The sequence below is a fragment of the Arachis ipaensis genome, chromosome B1 (genome assembly GCF_059453495.1).
Source record: "Arachis ipaensis isolate K30076 ecotype BB chromosome B1, ASM5945349v1, whole genome shotgun sequence".
Taxonomy (NCBI): domain Eukaryota; kingdom Viridiplantae; phylum Streptophyta; class Magnoliopsida; order Fabales; family Fabaceae; genus Arachis; species Arachis ipaensis.
The window spans coordinates 60,811,914-60,833,249 of record NC_142436.1 but is presented as its reverse complement, the minus strand read 5'-3'; the positions used below and the strand labels follow the sequence as shown (position 1 = coordinate 60,833,249).

At 40.5% G+C, this 21,336-nt stretch overlaps 1 non-coding gene across 1 annotated transcript; it reads left to right on the top strand.

Moving 5' to 3' along the window:
- The first annotated feature begins 20,510 nt into the window (after window positions 1-20,510).
- Window positions 20,511-20,614, top strand: LOC148576759 (small nucleolar RNA R71). The gene has a single exon (XR_015903680.1). It is a non-coding gene; the product is annotated as a small nucleolar RNA R71 (small nucleolar RNA).
- Window positions 20,615-21,336: the final 722 nt, after the last annotated feature.

The window sequence follows — 21,336 nt, the reverse complement described above, 5'->3', positions numbered from 1 at the left end:
CCCCTAACGTTGGCACCAACGTCCAAACCAGGGAATTTAGCTTGCTGATATGAAAAGTTAGGGTCGAAGTTAGACCCCTAACTTTGACCCTAACGTTGAGACTAACTTTGGCCAACTTCAAAAACCGGTTCAATTGGTTCACTTCGGTTCTTCTTCAATCTTCAAAGAGCAATCAACCAAGGCCTCTTTCAACCCAATTCCACCAAGAACAAAGGCCCAACTCAAGGCTTGAAGATCATTTTGGAAAGTGTATAAATAGGATAGAATTCAAGTTATTGGGAGAGCTTTTCTTGGAGAATTTTCATAAGGGAGCTTTCCTTTTAGAATTTTCAATATAGTTTTCGGAGAGCTTTTCTTGGAGAATTTTCATAAGAGAGCTTTCCTTTTAGAATTTTCAATATAGTTTTCGGAGAGCTTTTGAACTTGAGTGAACTTTAATTTCTTGTTTTCAGTGCTTTCAATTTCATTTTACATTTTGTCTTGGATCTTGGATTGGAGAATTGAAGAAATTCTGTTTCAATCTCAATCTTGGATCTCTCTGCTTTATTTACTGAATTTCATTTCCGGTTTATTGTTCTTCATCTCTTTTCTTTGCAATTTACAATTTCCCTTGCAATTGTCTTGTTGGATCTAGGAAGGCATTGAGATCTAGACTTGGTTTTCTAGTCTCTGGGTCCTGAGATCTGAATTCTCATTTTAATTCTCTGTTTAATGCTTTCTTATGTTCATCTACTTTTCTGTTTTATTTCCGGTTCAATCCCAATTCCCTTTTCCTCTTCTGTTTGATGCAATTTAGTTTTTCCTTGTTTAAATTCTGCAAATCCACATCCCAATCCCCTTTACTTTTCAAGCAATTTACATTTCTTGCACTTTAAGATTCTGCAATTTACATTTCTTGCACTTTGAGTTTCTGTCATTTAATTTCTTGTCCTTTAAGTTTCAGCAATTTACTTTCCCGCTCTCTTTAATTTCATGCAATTTACATTCTGCAAATTACAAGTCACCCAACCAACACTTGATTCGCTTGACTAAATCAACCACTAAACTAAAATTGCTCAATCCTTCAATCCCTGTGGGATCGACCTCACTCCCGTGAGTTTTTATTACTTGACACGACCCGGTACACTTGCCGGTTAGTTTTGGGTGTTTTGGTAGAGATTCGTTTCTCACCAAAATATCTCATCAAGTTTTTGGCGCCGTTGCCGGGGATTGATTAGATTGACAATGATTAAGTGAAGTGGTAATCTAGATCAAGCACTTTTTCTTTAATTTTTGACTAACCTACTAACTGTTTGAAGTTTTGCCTGAGTTAATAGAAACCTCATTCTAGCAATAGAGTGAAATTTCCTTAGCTCATCCTGCTGAATATGATTTTCATAGCTTGAAAAACAAACGAGAGGAATGGTTTTCGTTCATTTCTCTCTCAAGTTTGCCAACCGTTTGATACTTTGTGTCAACTGATCCTTCAATCATATCCTGGCCTGAATATGCTCTATCTTCACTTGAATTGGTTGTGACTGTGCAGATCATGGAAGGAAACTCAACAAATCCGAGCAATCATGAGAGTAATACCCCCACCATGGAGGATAATGTAACCCATGGTTCGAAGCAACTATCCATAGCCATGAATGATGTTGCCCAATGGTTTGAAGCTTTTCCACAAGGAAGCATTATCGGATGGGAAGAACTGATTAATGGACTCCTAGTCAAATTTAACCCATCACAAGGAGTTGTTAAGCAAGAGGCAGAGGTGCATCCCTTGGAGAAAGAAATTGAAGGTGCTCGTGCAGTAATAAGCCAAAACAAGCAGAGGCATCAGCAGACTCTACAACAATTAGATATGATGGCTAAAAAAATCATTGAGTTGAGACATGCTGTAGTACATACATACAACCTGACTCAAAGCTCATACGGATGTAATCAAGCTGAACACAGCCTTGGGGCCATTAACCATGAGCAACAAAGCTATGAGCAACTACAAGCTCCAAGCAATCACTCCAGCATGCTTCAGAACAGGCCTCAGAATGATGTGTACAATCCACCTTGGAGAACTCATTCTAATGGGAGGGGGGTTGAGAACCAAAACCAAAGACCAAGGAACTTCAACTACAACAACCATTCCCCAAACTTGCAAAAACCATACTGCCCACCCTTCCAACCTCAGATACCTCACAACCAACAACCTTCACAACACTATCATAGGACCACCAATTTGAAGATCTTAATAGAGAAAATGATGGAACACCAAGAATTAACAAACAAAAACCAGGAAGCCTCATTAAAGATCCTGGAGAGTCAGATTGGGCAACTCTCCAAGCAAATTTCTATTGAGAGATCTTTAAGCTCACTACCCAGTGACACAATCTCAAAATTGCAACAACATCACCACACCATCTCACAGAATTCTCAAAGGATTTCCAATCTAGAAAGTGGAGTAGAGAGAATGATGACACATCTAAAAAGGATGAACAAACACTATGAGGACCTACTCGGGGGAATTGAGAAGCAAATAGAACAATTAGCCAAAAACCTCACAGAAACAAGTAAGAAGGAAGCAAAGTTTCACTTAGTTGGACAATGGGACAAGGAGAAGAAGGCTCAGAATCTGAAATAAGCAAGCACAGAGGATGTCAAGCTAGTGACATTAAAAGAGCGCTTGTTGGGAGGCAACCCAACCTGAGGTAGTTTTCTGTTCATAACTATTTTAATAAAAAGGTTAATTAGTTTATCTACTTTGCAAAGAAGCTAAGTTTGGTGTTGCACACCAAAACAATATAAGGGAGAATGAAAGATCCTAAGTTTGGTGTTTCACCAAAATACCATCATAAAACACATTCTCAATTTCTGCATAATGCTGGCTTCAAGCATGTTGGATAAACTAGTTAACTATTCTGCTGTTTCCTAGTTTTCAGTTTTGTCATTTTTGAAAAAGAAAAAGAGTTTTACACATGGTTAATCTAATGCATTGGCAAGGTACTAAGTTTGGTGTTCCCACACCAAAGTAAGTATAAAGGCCCACAAATAAATCATGCAAGCTAACCATTTTTCAAGGGCTTGGGGAACAAGCAACTTTTAATATCATTGCAGAATGTCATACAAGCTTTTGGAGAGATTAAGCATCATCAACCAAAGAAGCAAAAGATGAGCATAAAGGACAGCAATGATGATGATGAGAAGAAGGAAAGCAAGTGAACTCCAACAGGTTGTATTGTTAAGTGATTGTTTTACATCAAATATTGCTGTGATTGAAAGTTGGATTGTATCCTGATCTATCCTGCCTATCTGCATAGCATAGTTTTTTTATTTACTCCTGCCTGCCTGCATAGCATAGTCTTTCTTTATAAGTCAATAAGCAAGGTGTCTGATCATTCACAACATTCTTATCTTCAAAACTTGTTTGCACTCAATTTTCAAGAAATGCATCACATGAAAGTTCTTTGAAAAGAAGGATTGAGGAATTAAACAATTTTGAGGCAAGCAAAAGATTAAGAGAAGTGGTGGTTCTGGTTATGTGATAATGTATTGAGGTTGCATGCTTGTGAAAACTTGCATGGGAGCTCATAGGCGGGACATGAAGTTCAAAGAACTATTGTGGAGATTCTCAAAAATCTATTGATCCAAGAAGCAGCAAACAAAACAAAAGAAAGAAAAGAAAATACAAAAACAAAAAGAACATGGTCCAAGGCTCTGAGCATCAATTACTAGGCAGAAAAGAAAGAAGAAACAATGACTCAAAGAGTTGTTAGCCTAGTAAAATGCTTGTGGTTGAAGTGTGTCAAGGAAAGAGGCTTGAGCAAGTAAATCCTTAGGGGTGCTTTAACACCTAATACCTTAAAACCAACTGGTTTAGGAGTATTGATTGAAAGCTTATCTAAAGAGCCGCTTTGAGACATGATACTTAGAGTCGAGGCCAAGGCACAGAAACTATAAGCTGCTTCAAGGTGATTACACATAAAGAGATCTCCATGGTACCATTTGGATGAAAATCCTAAGACCTACGACTCCCAATATGTAAGGACTAGTGAGCACTGAAGCCCTTGCATGAGCATATGATTTAGAGTTCACCCCACTGATACTTGATCACTTCACTCACTGCACTTTACAAGTGTTCCTCAATCCATCTTAATTGAAAGAACCTTGGAGCATAAATCTGTTTCTTGCTTGGGGACAAGCAAGCTTTAAGTTTGGTGTTGTGATGACAAGCCATCTTAGCCCATTTTAACTAGTCTTTTTCTTTTGTTTTCATTAGAATTATGCACTTTCTTGAGCTACAAGCAAGCTAATTGAGTAGATTTTCATGTTTCCCTTGATTGAACCAACCATATGTGAATTCATGCCATTTCATGAGGATTTGTGCTATATTTGTTGCATATTGTGGAAGATTGAATACCTCATGATTTTGAGCAAAGCTTTGATTAGTTTGGTTGATCAATGATAGGTGAAGAAGGCTTGGAGAAAGGTTGAAGCAAAGAGGAATGGCTAGGAGTGAAGAAAGGACAATGGAATAAGTGAAAATTGAACCGGGTTGCATGAAGTTAGCCCCAACGTTAGCCCCCTAACTTGGAGGCTAACGTTGGGCATGTAAATCACTCCCTGGAAGTGGCCAACGTTAGCTCCAACGTTAGCCCCCTAACTTGGAGGCTAACGTTGGAACTTGAGAGTTTCTCCCCTGAAAGGCCAACGTTTGCGCCAACGTTAGCCCCCTAACTTGGAGGCTAACGTTGGCACTTGAATCACAAAGGAGGAAGGCCAACGTTTGCGCCAACGTTAGCCCCCTAACTTGGAGGCTAACGTTGGCGCCACTCACACCAAGCATTGCCAACGTTAGGGTCAAAGTTAGACCCCTAACGTTGGCACCAACGTCCAAACCAGGGAATTTAGCTTGCTGATATGAAAAGTTAGGGTCGAAGTTAGACCCCTAACTTTGACCCTAACGTTGAGACTAACTTTGGCCAACTTCAAAAACCGGTTCAATTGGTTCACTTCGGTTCTTCTTCAATCTTCAAAGAGCAATCAACCAAGGCCTCTTTCAACCCAATTCCACCAAGAACAAAGGCCCAACTCAAGGCTTGAAGATCATTTTGGAAAGTGTATAAATAGGATAGAATTCAAGTTATTGGGAGAGCTTTTCTTGGAGAATTTTCATAAGGGAGCTTTCCTTTTAGAATTTTCAATATAGTTTTCGGAGAGCTTTTCTTGGAGAATTTTCATAAGAGAGCTTTCCTTTTAGAATTTTCAATATAGTTTTCGGAGAGCTTTTGAACTTGAGTGAACTTTAATTTCTTGTTTTCAGTGCTTTCAATTTCATTTTACATTTTGTCTTGGATCTTGGATTGGAGAATTGAAGAAATTCTGTTTCAATCTCAATCTTGGATCTCTCTGCTTTATTTACTGAATTTCATTTCCGGTTTATTGTTCTTCATCTCTTTTCTTTGCAATTTACAATTTCCCTTGCAATTGTCTTGTTGGATCTAGGAAGGCATTGAGATCTAGACTTGGTTTTCTAGTCTCTGGGTCCTGAGATCTGAATTCTCATTTTAATTCTCTGTTTAATGCTTTCTTATGTTCATCTACTTTTCTGTTTTATTTCCGGTTCAATCCCAATTCCCTTTTCCTCTTCTGTTTGATGCAATTTAGTTTTTCCTTGTTTAAATTCTGCAAATCCACATCCCAATCCCCTTTACTTTTCAAGCAATTTACATTTCTTGCACTTTAAGATTCTGCAATTTACATTTCTTGCACTTTGAGTTTCTGTCATTTAATTTCTTGTCCTTTAAGTTTCAGCAATTTACTTTCCCGCACTCTTTAATTTCATGCAATTTACATTCTGCAAATTACAAGTCACCCAACCAACACTTGATTCGCTTGACTAAATCAACCACTAAACTAAAATTGCTCAATCCTTCAATCCCTGTGGGATCGACCTCACTCCCGTGAGTTTTTATTACTTGACACGACCCGGTACACTTGCCGGTTAGTTTTGGGTGTTTTGGTAGAGATTCGTTTCTCACCAAAATATCTCATCAGTCCACCTTAATAATGGCGGCTTGTTCTTCCTCTTGAAGATCTTATGGAGTGCTTGAGCTCCTCAATGTCTCTTCCTTGCCTTTGTTGCTCCTCTCTCATAACTCTTTGGTCTTCTCTAATTTCATGGAGGAGGATAGAATGCTCTTGGTGCTCCACCCTTAGTTGTCCCATATTGTAACTCAATTCTCCTAAGGAGGTGTTGATTTGCTTCCAATAGTTTTGTGGAGGAAAATGCATCCCTTGAGGTATCTCAGGGATTTCAGGATGAGGATTTTCCTTATGCTCTTGTCCATGAGTGGGATCTCTTGTTTGCTCCATCCTTTTCTTAGTGATGGGCTTGTCCTCATCAATGAGGATGTCTTCCTCTATGTCAATTCCAGCCGAATTACAAAGGTGACAAATGAGATGAGGGAAGGCTAACCTTGCCAAAGTGGAGGACTTGTCCGCCACCTTGTAGAGTTCTTGGGATATAACCTCATGAACTTCTACTTCCTCTCCAATCATGATGCTATGGATCATGATTGCCCGGTCTATAGTAACTTTAGACCAGTTGCTAGTGGGAATGATTGAGCATTGGATGAACTCCAACCATCCCCTAGCCACGGGCTTGAGGTCATGCCTTCTTAGTTGAACTGGCTTCCCTCTTGAATCTCTCTTCCATTGAGCACCCTCTTCACAAATGTCTATGAGGATTTGGTCCAACCTTTGATCAAAGTTGAGCCTTCTAGTGTAGGGGTGTGCATCTCCTTGCATCATGGGCAAGTTGAATGCCAACCTTATATTCTCCGGAATAAAATCTAAGCATTTCCCCCGAACCATTGTAAGCCAATTCTTTGGGTCTAGATTCACACTTTGATCATGGTTCTTGGTGATCCATGCGTTTGCATAGAACTCTTGAATCATTAAGATTCCGACTTGTTGAATGGGGTTGGTTAGAACTTCCCAACCTCTTCTTCGAATCTCATGTTGGATCTCCGGATATTCACCCTTTTTGAGTTTGAAAGGGACCTCGGGGATCACCTTCTTCTTGGCCACGACTTCATAGAAGTGGCCTTGATGCACCCTTGAGATGAATCTCTCCATCTCCCATGACTCGGAGGTGGAAGCTTTTGCCTTCCCTTTCCTCTTTCTGGAGGTTTCTCCGGCCTTAGGTGCCATAAACGGTTATGGAGAAACAAAAAGCAACGCTTTTACCACACCAAACTTAGAAGGTTTTCTCATCCTCGAGCAAAAGAAGAAAGACAGGAGTAGAAGAAGAAGAAATGGAGGAGATGGAGGTGGGTTGGTGTTTCGGCCAAGGGGGAGAAGTAGTGTTTATTGTGTGTGAAAATGAAGGAGTGAAGATGGGTTTATATAGGGGTGGAGAGAGGGTTAGGGTTCGGCCATATAGGGTGGGTTTGGGAGGGAAAGTGTTTTGAATTTGAATGGTGAGGTAGGTGGGGTTTTATGATGGATTGATGTGGATTGGTGACGGGTTTATGGAGAAGAGGATAGGATTTGATAGGTGAGGGATTTTTGGGAAAGAGGTATTGAGGTGATTTGTGAATGGGTGAAGAAGAGAGAGAGGTGGGGTCGGTGGGGATCCTGTGGGGTCTACAGATCCTGTGGTGTCAAGGATTTTTCATCCCTGCACCAAGTGGCGTACAAAACGTCCCTTTTTGCCAATCCTGGCGTTTTGCTACCCATTTCTGGCATTTAACGCCAACTTCTTGCCCCTTTCTGGCGTTTAACGCCCATTCTGCTACCCTTACTGGCGTTTAAACGCCAGTAGTCTTCTCCTCCAAGGTGTGCTGTTTTTCATTCTGTTTTTCAGTTTTTTTTTTTTGCTTTTTCAATTGTTTTTGTGACTTCACATGATCATCAACCTACAGAAAATATAAAATAACAAATAGAAATTTAACATAGAAAAGTAAAAATTGGGTTGCCTCCCAACAAGCACTTTTTTAATGTCAATAGCTTGACAATGGTCTCTCATGGAGCCTCACAAATACTCAGAGCATGGCCTCCCAACACCAAACTGATGCGGGTGGAAACTGTCTCTCAACAAATTTCCTTTGGCAAGTGTACCGAATTTGTCGTCAAGTAAAAACTCACAATAGAGTGAGGTCAAATCCCACAGGGATTGATTGATCAAGCAACTTTAATTAGAAGAATATTCTAGTTGAGCGAATCCAGAATTTGGGTTGAGAGTTACAGAAAATAAAATGGCGGGAATGTAAATAACAGAAAAGTAAATGCTAAAATTAAAGGACTGGAAGTAAATTGCAGAATTGTAAATGGGAATGGGGGATTCGCTCATAAAAGTAAATGGCAGAAATTAAAGAGAATGGGTAAGATCAGAGATGGGGAGTTCATTGGGCTTAGGAGATATTGCAATCCTCCGGATCAAGTTCATTTTCATCTCTTCCTCAATCAATGCACTCATTGATCTCCTTGGCAATCTTAATTGATTGAATTACAAATTCAATCTCTCAAATCTTGATCAATAGCCAATTCCTTGGTCAATTGCTCATGAGAAGAGATGAAGTATGGTCACTGATTATACCACATGCATTTCCCAAATCAAGTATTGAGAGGGTTATAGTCACATACCCATCCAAACCCAATTTGGTCCAGCATGAGAAAGCATTTCTAGCTTGATCTCTTCATTCCTCTTTCAAGGTTCAAAAGAGATCCAAGTTTGAATAGCTTCTTTTCCAAGATAACTACCCAATTGGATGAAGATCGAAAGCTTTCAAGTAAAATCAAGAGAAAAGATAGAAGAAGAATAATGAAAATTAGTATTGATCCATCAAATTACAACAGAGCTTCCTAACCCAATGAAAGGGGTTTAGTTGTTCATAGCTCTAGAAAATGAAAACAAAGATGGAGAATACATCATAAAACTAGAAAATGCAGAGAAGGTAAAATACAGAGAGTAATTCTCTTTTCTAACTTTCCAGCCTCCTTTCAACAATTAAAAGCTACTCTTATATATACTACTTTTCTCAGCTTCTAGTTGGCTCTTCAAGTCTTGGGCCTTTGGATCTTGAGTTTGAAGCAGTTCTCTTCTTCATTTGGGCTTGGCTTTACTTGCAGAGAGAAAGTGTGAAGTGGGCAAAGACTTTAGCTCAGGACGTTAGGGGTGTTAACGTTTAGTGAAATTATGAGTTTGGGAACGTTAGTGACAATCAACTTTCTCACTAACATTCCTAAGTAAAAGCCACGTTAACTTCAACGTTAGTGGTACAAACGTTGCCACTAACGTTGCCTCTAAGTCCTTCGCATACGTTATTGAGACTTAACATTCCCAATAACTTTGAAAAGCCCCTTTGTTCCCACGTTAGAGCCCACGTTAACTTAGTTAACATGGCTCTTTAACGTGGGCTTGCCATCCTTCGAGAACGTTAGTGACACTCAACATTGTCACTAACGTTCCAAGGTGCCCCTATGTCTCACGTTAGAGTCCAAGTTAACTAAGTTAACGTGGAAGTTAACGTGGCTCCTTAGGTGGTTGTGTGGTTGCTTCCAACGTTAGTGACAATGTTGGGTGTCACTAACGTTGTCGACCACTCTTGCTTCTTACGTTAGCTCTCACGTTAACCAAGTTAACATGGGAGTTAACGTGGTATGTTTCTCCTTAGGCCAACGTTAGTGACAATGTTGAATGTCACTAACGTTGGCGTTTCTTCCCTCTTTTAATGTTAGAGGCCACGTTAACGAAGTTAACGTGGACTCTAACGTGGCCACTTGTGAGCATTTGCCAACGTTAGTGACAATGTTAAGTGTCACTAACGTTGGCTCAACTTTCCCTCTCCACGTTAGAGTTCACGTTAACTTAGTTAACGTGACTCTTAACGTGGTCAATGATGGCTTCGAGAGCGTTATTGGCAATCACTTTTCTCATTAACTTTGCAAGTTACCTCCCATTCCTTGCTTCCTTTGGTCCTGAAATCAAGCAATAGTGTGCATCAAAGTTCTAGTACAAGTCATGGGTAATGCAGCATACAATTTTGTCACTAAATTCATGCAAAATCCTCATGAAATAATGTAAAATGCACAATGTATGCTTGAATCAATGTGTAAGTGAATATCTACCCAAAACTAGCTTATTTCCTAAGAGAATGCATGAAACTAACCTAAAAACAGTAAAGAAAAGGTCAGTGAAACTGGCCAAGATGCCCTGGCATCACAACACCAAACTTAAAGCTTGCTTATCCCTAAGCAAGTACTGGAACAAGAGAATGATGAATGAAATGCCAAGAGAGATGAGTCATTCTTGTGGAAGTCATATCACTGATTTTATGGTGGTTTCATGCATAGCAGCTTAGGTTCATTTCTTTACTGGCTTTCAGACCTTTATCATGTCCTAAAACACTCACTTTGCTTACATCCCATGAGACTTTTATTCATTGATCCCTTTATTGTCATTTCAGGGCTTATTGGTGTTCTTAGGCTAAGTGCTCTGTAAGGGGGCAACTTTTTAAGATAAGCTTTCAGCCAACACTCCCGAACCAGTTGGTTCAAGGTGCTAGGTGTTGAAGCACCCCTAAGGACTTACTCCCTCAAGTCTCTCCCCCATACATACACACCACAGGCATATAGTTCATTTATTTTCCTTCTTGAGACCTTGGTGTCCAGCACCTCTTTGGGTTACTAAATGCTCTGTGGTGAGGGTTACTCTTGATAATAGACTTTCAGCTGATAATCCAAGTTACCAAGTGATAAAGCACCCCTAAGAGCTTATTCATCCAAGTAGATCCCTCACACAGGAACACCACAGACACATATCTTAAGATCAAAACCATTGGTGCCTAGCCTTATTGCTTACTCTTTTTCTTTTGTTTTTCCACTTTCATTATTCTTTTCTCTTTCTCTTATTAGGATTTTGTCATATACTTAGTCTCATGAGTATATTCAAAGCAAAGTATTCAGGCCAGATAGTTGTCATCCCACCTTATGGTTGAACCAACTTAGCTAACTTATGATCATACCACAAACTCATAAATGTACTCCATAGTATGAACTCTACTCTGGTCTTTTAAAACATAAACATTCTCTCTTCATTTGATTTAAAGGGACAAGCATACAAGTAAGTAAAGTAAGGATGCAGTGACATAAAGACTAGCACACAGAGACCTTCTTCAATACCAAAGACTTAAAAGACAGAATTGAAAAAGGTTTAAACATAACATGGAAGCAAGTTCTATTTCATACAAGATCTTCGTTATTTAAAACATAGAGAAGGGTGGAATAAAGAAGGAACTCCACCACCTTTTACTGTTGTGGATGTCCATGCTCTTTTCCTTGCTTGTCCTCCTTGTTTCCTCTTGCATTTCCTCGCATCCGTGCCAATCTTGCTTGCTTCCAATCCTCAAGTGCCTTCCTCACTGACTCATGACTCTCTTCCACCCTTTGTCTTTCCTCTCGTGCTAATTCATCCTTCATTTCTTTATACCTGGCTATTCCTGGATGCAATATTGGCAGCTGTCCCACTAAGTAGCCGAGCCTGGCTTGAGTGTTTATGTGATGTCCTATCTCGCTCATGTAAACTCCTTCTGTGAATGCCCTTTGCTCGTCCAATAGTTCTGCCTGTTCTATTTGTCTTCGATGCATCTCATGTATGTGTGCCCCTTGATGTGCTTGGATGTTGATTAGCCTCTGGATGGATTCTTGTTGCTCATTTTGCCTTTGTTCCATCCTGTTGAATGTTTTTCCCCATTGTTGTCCTTGACTTAGTTGCTGTTCCATTATTTGCCTTTGCCACTCACCTTGCTGAGTCATCCATCTTGAGAGTGCTTCCTCTTGCTGCCCCATCATCTGTAATTGAAGCTCTTTCTGTGCTCCTTGGCTTTCCAAATATTGTCTAGACAAGCCATCAATGGATTCCTGCAATTGGTGCATGTCCAAGGTCTGTTGTGCTTAACCCTCTAAGACTTGTCCTTCCACTACTTGAGGGGCTGTCCTCTTCCTTTGCTTCCACTGAGGCAGAGGGGATGCTGCAGCATTCATCCTTCATATAGTTATTGGGATGCCTTCCTTTATCAACATGGGGTTCTCATCTTCAAAAACCACCCTAACTTTCTTGCATATTCGGTAAATAGTGCTGGGGTAACCTAACGTTCCTCTTGAGTCGCTTTTCTCTGCCATCTTTCTAATACCTTCAGCTATGAGTTCATGAACCTTGATTTCTCCTCCCTTCAGTATACAATGCACCATTGTGGCTCTCTTGACATTCACCTCCGAGTTATTTGCAGCTGGGAGAATAGACCTTCTCACTCACTCAAACCACCCCTTGGCTTCAGGAGTGAGATCTGTTCTCTTGATGAACTTTGGTTTCTTTCCGGCACCCCTTTCCCAGTCAGCTCCGGGTACACAGATGTCTCGCAAAATGTGGTCATAATTGGGGTTGTCCAATCTTGAGTGATAACTTTCTTCTTCAAACTGTATAGACCGTAGCTTCAGTGCCCTCATGACACTCATGGGACCAAAATCTACCATCTTTTCTCTCACAAAGCTTGTATATGACTCATCTTTCTTATCATATCGGACCGCATTTGCATAAAATTCTCTTATGAGATTTGTATTCACCTTAGTGACCGGGTCAGTGAGGAGCTCCCATCTTCTCCTTTCTACCTTCTTTGTGATTTCGGGGCACTCAGTCTTTTTAACTTGAAATCCCAGCTCATAAATGATTTCCTTATCAACCATCCACCCGTATTGCAATGCATGATGCAAGCTTCTAAATCTCTTTTCATCATATGGGTGTTCTTCCATGGGTTCCTTTCCCTTCCTTCTTTTAGAACCCGAAGATGCCATGAATGATAGTTAATATGTGAAGGTGGCCAAGTTGTGGAGATTTTTGGTTGTTTAGGGTTTTATTGCACTGAAGAGAATGAGGTGGGAAAAAGGCTTTTAATGGTGTAGGGAGTGTCTTGTACCAAAATGGAGAGTGGTGAAGAAAGGGTAATGACAATGAAGGTGGGTATGGAACGAGGGTCATTTATATAGAGAAGTTGTGAGAGAATGGAGGTGTGAATTGATGGAGTGGTTACTTGATGGACGGTTGGGGTGATGCATGGATAAAAGACAAGGATCATCACTTTATGAATGAGATTGCTCGGTCTTTTAGGGATCCCATTTTTCCAATGTTGCATGGCAACATTTTCCAATGTATTCCCTTTTTAGAACAAGTGTGTAGCCCTTCCTTTTGTGGTGTCCGATCCTTCTTTGTTTAGTTGTCCAATCCATCCCTTTTAATGCTTCTTTTCTTTTCCTATAAAGATAACATAAGGAAAGTGAGACATAATATCAAAAAGACAATTTAGCCTTTACGGCTATAATTAACTAACTAAGTGTGTGTCCCTTTATGCATTTTGGTGGCACCATGGGGTGACACCAAACTTAGTTTGAAGCATTGTGATGAAAAGTTTAGTTCTAAGTTCCCAAGACTGGCATGCATCTTGGTTTGCTTTGAACACCAAACTTGTTCCTCACTATATACTGCACAATAAGGATTTCACCAAGTTTGGGTTAATTTATGAATATTGCTTTTTTTTATTTTCAAAAAAAACATATAAAACATGGGTTGCCTCCCATGAAGCGCTTCTTTAGCGTCACTAGCTTGACGTTTTTCCTTCATCAGGGTGGTTGGTAGTGCTTAAAGTCCTCCCCTCTTGTTGTGGACTTATATCCATTGGTTGGATCAATAATCTCCACATGTTCTAGGGAAATAACTCTGTTGATAGTGAAGACCTTAGGTAACTGAGATGGTACAGTGGGGAGATTAGGGGGAATATCTGGGAAGTAAGCTGAGACAACTCTATCCCCTGGAGAGAAGTCTTCCGTAGGGATCTTCTTGTTCCTCCACCTCCTTGGTACCTTCTTCTTTGTTTCTTTTGAGGTTGCCTTGCCCTCGGTAACCTCTTTTTCTAAAGGAGTTGTGGTGCTGTTTTTACCTGCCTCTAGAGGTTTAGGTTCCTCCAATTTTTCCTTGAGCTGTGGCAATTGCTGTTTTCCTTGTTTATCAATTAAGGGGATCTCAGAATGAACTGGCTGTGCTTCAGTGCTTGTCTCCTCTTTCAGTGTCTCATTATCATTTGTGCTTAGTTCCTTGTCCTCTTGATCTGTTTCTTGTGAGAGTTTGAAAACATTGAAGCTGAGTCGTTCATCATGGATTCTCAATATTAGCTCCCCTTTCTCTACATCGATAAGTGCTCTGGCCGTAGCTAGGAATGGTCTTCCCAATATGATTGGGTGAGTGTGACTCTCTTCCATGTCCAAGATGACAAAATCTATTGGGAGAAAGTATTTCCCAACCTTTAGCAACACATTTTCCACCACTCCTATTGCTTGCTTTTGAGTTTTGTCAGCCAGTCTGATGATTACATCTGTGGGCATTATCTCATTGATCTGCAGCCTCTTTACCAGGGATAAGGGCAGTAAGTTGATGCTGGCCCCCAAATCACATAGTGCTCTATCGAACATAGTTTCACCTATGGCACAAGGGATGTAAAAACTCCCTGGGTCTCTTCTTTTTGTAGGCAACTCAGGTTGAATAAGGGCACTACATTCCTTGTTCATCACTATAGTCTGGCCTCCTTTGAGTGAGCTTTTCCTGGGAAGAAGTTCCTTCATATACTTGATGAATGCAGGCATTTGTTGAATTGCCTTGATGAATGGTATGTTTACATGCAGAGATGCAAACACGTCTAGGAACCTTAAGTATATTCTCTTTCCCACAGCACCATTGAGCAGTTGAGGGAAGGGTGCATAGAGCTTCAGCAGCTCTTGTTGTGAGATTTCTGGTTCTTGGTGATCTCTATCCTCCTCCTTTGTTGAGTTGTCTTCAGGTTGTTCGAAAAGTTTGCCTTGCTTGTCTTCAGTCTCTTGATCACTTGTAGTGACCATTTTGCAATCCTCCCATCTTACTTTCTTTGCTTCTCCTTTGGGGTTTTTCTCCGTGTCACTTGGGAAGCTATCGGTAGGTTTGGGAATCTTCTCAGCTAAACATCCCACCTGGAATTCCAGCTTCCTAATGGTCTCTCCCTGGTTCTTAATATTGGCTCGCACCTCTTCTTTGAACACCTTATTTTCTTGAATCTCTTGGCATATTCCTTCAAGTAAGGTTTCAATCTTAGAGAGCTTGTCATCAATTGATGGGTAATTCGGAGCAGATGTGCTGTTTTGGTTTTGATAGGCGTGTGGAGAAGTGTTGTTGTGGGGGTGTTGAGATGTCCTCTGTGTGAATTGTTGGTGAGCTGCATTGTTGTTGGAGTTGTAACATCTCTGGTCTTGGTTTTGATCTTGCTGACTTCCCCACCCAAAGTTTGGGTGGTTTCTCCATCCAGGGTTGTAGGTCTTGGAGTATGGATCATAGTTTTGCCTTGGTGAATTCCCAATGTAGTTGGCTTGCTCCTGACTACCCTCTGCTTCTTCATTCACTCCTTCTTGGGTTGTTGATGAAGTGGAGATTGCTGCTACTTGGTTCCTCTCCATCTTCTTGGTGAGGTCAGCCAGCTGCTGGGTAATGAGCTTGTTTTGGGCCAACAGAGCATCTACATTGTTTAGCTCCATTACTCCTCTTGTGTTCCCTCTTTCGGAAGCATAGAAGTAGTCGTTCTCTGCTACTGTTTCAATAACATCTATGGCTTCCTCAATAGTCTTCTTCTTGTTCAAAGATCCTCCGGATGAATGGTCTACGACCTTCTTTGACTCATAAGAGAGCCCTTCATAGAAAATGTGCAGCTGCACCTATTCGTTGAACATATCTGGTGGGCACCTCCTTGTTAGGTCTTTAAACCTCTCACATGCTTCATATAGAGTCTCACCATCTTGTTGCCTAATAGTTTGGACCTCAGCTCTCAGCCTATTGATTCGTTGAGGAGGGTAAAATCTTGCTAAGAATTTGTTTACCATGTCTTCCCAAGTTGTCAAGCTTTCCCTTGGGAAAGATTCCAGCCACTTGGCTGCTTTGTCCTTGAGTGAGAATGGAAATAAGAGTAGTCTATAGGCGTCAGGATGAACACCATTAGACTTCACTGTGTCACATATTCTCAGGAAGGTTGTTAAATGTTGATTGGGGTCTTCTTGAACACCTCCTCCAAATGAACAGTTGTTCTGAACAAGGGTGATGAGCTGTGGTTTAAGTTCAAAGTTGTTGGCATGGATTGTTGGCTTTTGGATGCTACTTCCACAATTGCCTGGGTTTGGATTGATGTAAGAGCCCAAAACTCTTCTATCCTCCCCAGCATGATTTGCTCTACCTCCTCCCCCATGGTTGTGATCCTCTTCTTCATGATGGTTTTCCATGTTGTCTTCCATGTTTGGTTCAAAGAATTCCTCTTCTTCCTCAGCACCAACCACTTTCTTTCCTCTTGCCTCCCTCCTTAATCTAAGGATGGTCCTCTCAGGTTCAGAATTGAAGGAAGTTGAAGCCCCGCTTCTTCTCCCTGTCATACAACCATCAAGTGCAAGCAAGAAAAGATAGGTGCAGAAAGTATTTTTGTCAGAATTACTGTTAGTTGTGGGTGATGCAATATATCAAACAGTTAGGGGGTTAGCAAATAGAATTGAAAATAACAAAGAAAAACAAAAGAGTAGAGGGGGAAGGGAAGAAGTTTAACTAAAACAGAAAGTAAATCACTCAAACAGAAAATGAAATTCACAAAATAAAAATGCTCAATCTAGTGATCTTCCAATTTAATCATTGTTGATGCACAATCAATCCCCAGCAACGGCGCCATAAACTTGATGCGGGTGGAAACTGTCTCTCAAAAAATTTCCTTCGGCAAGTGTACCGAATTTGTCGTCAAGTAAAAACTCACAATAGAGTGAGGTCGAATCCTACAGGGATTGATTGATCAAGAAACTTTAATTAGAAGAATGTTCTAGTTGAGCGAATCCAGAATTTGGGTTGAGAGTTGCAGAAAATAAAATGGCGGGAATGTAAATAACAGAAAAGTAAATGCTAAAATTAAAGGACTAGAAGTAAATGACTAAAAGTAAATTGCAGAATTGTAAATGGGAATGGGGGATTTGCTCATAAAAGTAAATGGCAGAAATTAAAGAGAATGGGTAAGATCAGAGATGTGGAGTTCATTGGGCTTAGGAGATATTGCAATCCTCTGGATCAAGTTCATTTTCATCTCTTCCTCAATCAATGCACTCATTGATCTCCTTGGCAATCTTAATTGATTGAATTACAAATTCAATCTCTCAAATCTTGATCAATAGCCAATTCCTTGGTCAATTGCTCATGAGAAGAGATGAAGTATGGTCACTGATTATACCACATGCATTTCCCAGATCAAGTATTGAGAGGGTTATAGTCACATACCCATCCAAACCCAATTTGGTCTAGCATGAGAAAGCATTTCTAGCTTGATCTCTTCATTCCTCTTTCAAGGTTCAAAAGAGATCCAAGTTTGAATAGCTTCTTTTCCAAGATAACTACCCAATTGGATGAAGATCGAAAGCTTTCAAGTAAAATCAAGAGAAAAGATAGAAGAAGAATAATGAAAATTAGTATTGATCCATCAAATTACAACAGAGCTCCCTAACCCAATGAAAGGGGTTTAGTTGTTCATAGCTCTAGAAAATGAAAATAAACATGGAGAATACATCATAAAACTAGAAAATGTAGAGAAGGTAAAATACAGAGAGTAATTCTCTTTTCTAACTTTCCAGCCTCCTTTCAACAATTCAAAGCTACTCCTATATATACTACTTTTCTCAGCTTCTAGTTGGCTCTTCAAGTCTTGGGCCTTTGGATCTTGAGTTTGAAGCAGTTCGCTTCTTTATTTGGGCTTGGCTTTACTTGCAGAGAGAAAGTGTGAAGCGGGCAGAGACTTTAGCTCAGGACATTAGGGGTGTTAACGTTTAGTGAAATTATGAGTTCGGGAACGTTAGTGACAATCAACTTTCTCACTTACGTTCCTAAGTAAAAGCCACGTTAACTTCAACGTTAGTGGCACAAACGTTGCCACTAACGTTGCCTCTAAGTCCTTCGCATACGTTATTGAGACTTAACATTCCCAATAACTTTGTTCCCACATTAGAGCCCACGTTAACTTAGTTAACGTGGCTCTTTAACGTGGGCTTGCCATCCTTCGAGAACGTTAGTGACACTCAACATTGTCACTAACGTTCCAAGGTGCCCCTATGTCTCACGTTAGAGTCCACATTAACTAAGTTAACGTGGCTCCTTAGGGGGTTGTGTGGTTGCTTCCAACGTTAGTGACAATGTTGGGTGTCACTAACGTTGTCGACCACTCTTGCTTCTTACATTAGCTCTCACGTTAACCAAGTTAACGTGGGAGTTAACGTGGTATGTTTCTCCTTAGGCCAACGTTAGTGACAATGTTGAATGTCACTAACGTTGGCGTTTCTTCCCTCTTTTAACGTTAGAGGCCACGTTAACTAAGTTAACATGGACTCTAACGTGGCCACTTGTGAGCATTTGCCAACGTTATTGATAATGTTAAGTGTCACTAACGTTGGCTCAACTTCCCCTCTCCACGTTAGAGTTCACGTTAACTTAGTTAACGTGACTCTTAACGTGATCAATGATGGCTTCGAGAGCATTATTGGCAATCAATTTTCTCATTAACTTTGCAAGTTACCTCCCATTCCTTGCTTCCTTTGGTCCTGAAATCAAGCAATAGAGTGCATCAAAGTTCTAGTACAAGTCATGGGTAATGCAGCATACAATTTTGTCACTAAATTCATGCAAAATCCTCATGAAATAATGTAAAATGCACAATGTATGCTTGAATCAATGTGTAAGTGAATATCTACCCAAAACTAGCTTATTTCCTAAGAGAATGCATGAAACTAACCTAAAAACAGTAAAGAAAAGGTCAGTGAAACTGGCCAAGATGCCCTGGCATCACAAACTTAGAGGTTGGTTGTGGCCTCCCAACACCAAACCTAGAGTTTGAATGTGGAGATTTTGTTTGACTCTGCATTGAGAGAAGCTTTTCATGCTTCTTTTCCATGATTACAGAGGGAGATCCTTGAGCTTTAAACACAAGGGAGTCCTCATTCACTTGAAGGACTAATTCTCCTCTGTCAACATCAATCACAGCTTTTTTGTGGCTAGGAAGGGTCTACCAAGGATGATAGATTCATCCCTACACTTCCCAGTCTCTAAGATTATGAAATCAGCAAGGATGTAATGGTCTTCAACTTTTACCAAGACATCCTCTACAAGTCCATAAGCTTGTTTCCTTGAATTGTCTGCCATCTCTAATGAGATTCTTGCAGCTTGTACCTCAATGATTCCTAGCTTCTCCATTACAGAGAGAGGCATGAGGTTTATGCTTGACCCTAGGTCACACAGAGCCTTTTCAAAGGTCATGGTGCCTATGGTACAAGGTATTGAGAACTTTCCAGGATTTTGTCTCTTCAGAGGTAATTTCTGCCTAGTCAAGTCATCCATTTCTTTGGTGAGCAAGGGGGGTTCATCCTCCCAAGTCTCATTACCAAATAGCTTGGCATTTAGCTTCATGATTGCTCCAAGGTACTTAGCAACTTGTTCTTCAGTAACATCTTCATCCTCTTAAGAGGAAGAATACTCATCAGAGCTCATGAATGGCAAAAGTAAATTCAATAGAATCTTTATGGTCTCAGTGTGAGCCTCAGATTCCCATGGTTCCTCATTAGGGAACTCCATGGAGGCCAGTGGACGTCCAGTGAGGTCTTCCTCAGTGGAGATCACTGCCTCTTCCTCCTCTCCAGGTTCGGCCATGTGGGTTATGGTGATGGCCTTGCACTCTCCTTTTAGATTCTCTTCTGTATTGCTTGGGAGAGTACTAGGAGGGAGTTCAGTAACTTTCTTACTCAGCTGACCCACTTTTTCCTCCAAATTTCTAATGGAGGAACTTATTTCAGTCATGAAACTTTTAGAGACTATGGTTGCTAAGTCAGAGTAGCTTTGCTTAGAATTCTCTGTCTGTTGCTGAGAAGATGATGGAAAAGGTTTGCCATCGCTAAACCTATTTCTTCCACCATTATTGTTGTTGAAGCCGTGTTGAGGCCTCTGTTGATCCTTCCATGAGAGGTTTAGATGATTTCTCCATAAAGAATTATAGGTGTTTCCATAGGATTCTCCCATGTAATTCACCTCTTCCATTGCTGGGTTCTCAGGATCATAAGCTTCTTCTTCAGATGAAGCTTCTTTGGTACTCACTGTTGCTGTTTGCATTCCAGACAGACTCTGAGAAATCATATTAACTTGTTAAGTCAATATTTTGTTCTGAGCCAATATGGCATTCAGAGTATCAATCTCAAGAACTCCTTTCTTCTGATTTGTCCCATTATTCACAGGATTCCTTTCAGAGGTGTACATAAATTGGTTATTTGCAACCCTTTCAATGAGTTCCTGAGCTTCTGCAGGCGTCTTCTTCAGATGAAGAGATCCTACAGCAGAGCTGTCTAATGACATCTTGGACAGTTCAGACAGACCATCATAGAAGATACCTATGATGCTCCATTCTGAAAGAATGTCAGAAGGGCACCTTCTGATTAATTGCTTGTATCTTTCCCAAGCTTCATAGAGGGATTCACCTTCCTTCTGTCTGAAGGTTTGGACTTCCACTCTAAGCTTACTCAATTTTTAAGGTGGAAAGAACTTTGCCAAGAAGGCATTGACTAGCTTTTCCCAAGAGTTCAGGCTTTCCTTAGGTTGTGAATCCAACCATATCTTAGCTCTGTCTCTTACAGCAAAAGGAAAGAGCATAAGCTTGCAGACCTCGGGATCAACCCCATTGGTCTTGAGAGTGTCACAGATTTGCAGGAATTCAGCTAAGAACTGATGAGGATCTTTCATTGGAAGTCCATGAAACTTGCAATTCTATTGCATCAGAGAAACTAATTGAGGCTTGAGCTCAAAGTTGTTTGCTCCGATGGTAGGGATTGAGATGCTTCTCCCATAGAAGTCGGGAGTAGGTGCAGTAAAGTCACCAAGCACCTTCCTTGCATTGTTGGCATTGTTGTTGTTTTTAGCTGCCATGACTTCTTCTTGTTTGAAAATTTCTGTTAGGTTTTCTACAGAGAGTTGTACTTTAGCTTCTCTTAGCTTTCTCTTCAAGGTCCTTTCAAGTTCAGGATCAGCGTCAACAAGAATGCTTTTGTCCTTGCTCTTGCTCATATGAAAGAGAATAGAACAAGAAAGTATGGAATCCTCTATGTCACAGTATAGAGATTCCTTGAAGTGTCGGAGGAAAAGAAGAATAGAAGGAGAAGGTAGAAAGAGAAGAATTCGAACTTATCAAGAGGGATAGAGTTCGAATTGTTGATAGTGGAGGAGTGTTAGTCCTTTAAATAGAA